The sequence below is a fragment of the Cynoglossus semilaevis genome, chromosome 13 (genome assembly GCF_000523025.1).
Source record: "Cynoglossus semilaevis isolate Cse_v1.0 chromosome 13, Cse_v1.0, whole genome shotgun sequence".
NCBI lineage: Eukaryota > Metazoa > Chordata > Actinopteri > Pleuronectiformes > Cynoglossidae > Cynoglossus > Cynoglossus semilaevis.
In genome coordinates this window covers 4,522,807-4,524,916 of record NC_024319.1, presented here as the reverse complement: position 1 = coordinate 4,524,916, position 2,110 = coordinate 4,522,807, and the positions used below count along the sequence as shown (strand labels likewise).

Sequence of the window (2,110 nt, the reverse complement as noted above, 5' to 3'; positions counted from 1 at the left end):
ATCAGGTTGAGGGTTTGTTAAGCGTTTCCTAACTTTAAAGGACATCTATCCACTCCCCCCCTCCTCTCTCCCCCGCCTTCCCTTAATTTCCTCCTTTGTTAAACTTCCTCGTCTTCCTCATTCCACCAATCTTCATCTCTGTGTCACAGTGTGAAATTTTCCAAAGTTGATCTAATCCAGAGCCCGCCTGGAGTAACGTTAGTCTTCCAGTCCACTGAGCTGCCTGTTCGGGTTGGGAGTCTGGCCCAGTCACTGTGGGAATCCCTGTCCCCTCTGTGTGTATACATGTGTATGTGTGTGTGTGTGTGCACTCTGGTGGAGCTATACTTGTGAGGACATTGTTTTGGTAAATGTGTTTTTGTGGGACATTATGCAGGTCCACAGTGAACGAGAGGACATTTGACCAAGATTAGGATTAGGATTAGGAAGTTAGGGTACAGATTAGGATTAGACATATATTGTGATAGATAAGGTTTATATGTTATAGAGTGAGAATGGGTGACTGCATCAGTATTGGTGTGTGTGTGTGTCTGTGTGTGAGTGGCGCGTCCAGTTTTCTGTGTGTGTGTACTTATTTGCATGTGTCCTCTGGCAGTTCCATTTGTAAAAGTTTGTGTGTGTGTGTGTGTGTGTCCTCTGGCAATTTAATTTGCAAAAAAGTGTGTGTCTGTGCACACTTGTGTGTGTGTGTTTTCACATTTCTGAGCTGTCTGTCCCAGTTCCCATACTGGTGCTATCTGCGGGGAGCCTTGTTGTGATGTCCCAACATGAACCAACACACACACACACACACGCGCGATCGTGTCGTTCTACCAGCAGCAATCAGTGTGTAACCACCAGTGATTCTCAGGTTATTCCCACTGGTGTCACCTTGATTAAATTTTTTTTTCATAAAGGAAAGAAAAGACATTTGAAAAAGTTTGAAAACGTCTCCGGTGAATTTTGAAATGCCACTGCTGCTCCGCGCGGCCGCAGACGATGAGTAAATTGCTCCGCTAATACGGCGCTGAAGACTGATGACTTTTTTAAAAAATATGTTAATTCTCCTTCTGTCATTAATTAGAAATACCACAGATGTGGTTGCGCTGTGAGAAATGCTAATGCTGCCGTGACCTTCTGGCAGAATTCCCACATCGGTCCATCTGATCCGGAACTGACGACAGCGTTAGACAGAATCAGGATTTCATGTCCGAAACAACGGGGATTTATGAACGGTTGAAGGGAAAGTTATCGACATGACATGGGTTTTACTAAACTGCTGTAATATACTGAGAATTATTTTTTCATCGCAAACATGGAACAAATCCATTTGTTTTTCCTGGATGACAGTTGCAGTGTAGGCCCGGGGTTACCGACAATATCTGAGGGTCAGATTATTTTCTGGACAAACACCTTGAGTATCAGATGCTCATATAAAATGAAATAAAAATCACATTTTTTTCTAACATTGGAGTTCAGTCATGGATTGGACAGTTCAATAAATGTGATTTGTCCTGCGGGTCGCCAGTTGATGATCACTGTTATTAAATTTTTAATTTCACTCCACAGTTCTGGAAAGTTTCACCAAGTTGAAGTTTTCTTTCACTTCGTCATCATTCTCATAATTTTTCTCTTTTATTATTTATGTAAACTTCACCGTGGTCATTTTGATCAATTGTTTACGGACAAATTAATGCATTTAAAAAATAATAATTTCCTTATTTCTGTAGCGCTGGCAACAACTGAAACAAATAGGAAAGAGCGTTGAACATCGAAGATGAAAAAATTATTTGTACTGAAAAAACGTGCTTATTGGTTCAAAATGTGCTATTTGATTAATCTCAATTAATACAATTACAAAGCCTTTAAATCATATTTTTATTGACCTAAATATTTGGATTTTTTTAATTGCATCTCAACACAAGTACATTTTCTTTCATAAAAAAAACTACAACGTTGGGGGAAAAAAAACTAGTGCTGTTTTCAGAATCCCTTTCATTCAGAATCTCTGAATGAAACCAGTTGAAACAGAGTGGAGTTTCTCTGATAACTGACTGACTTTAAAGTTAAAACCCTTACATCAAAAACCTCTTCTGTCTAAAAAAAAAAAGAAAAAAAGAAAAAAAAACTT

The 2,110-nt window shown here is 39.2% G+C and overlaps 1 protein-coding gene across 2 annotated transcripts in view; it reads left to right on the top strand.

Annotated features, from left to right (window-relative positions):
• efna4 (ephrin A4) overlaps positions 1-2,110 on the top strand; it is a 42,715-nt gene that overhangs the window by 33,408 nt on the left and 7,197 nt on the right. The window lies entirely within an intron of this gene.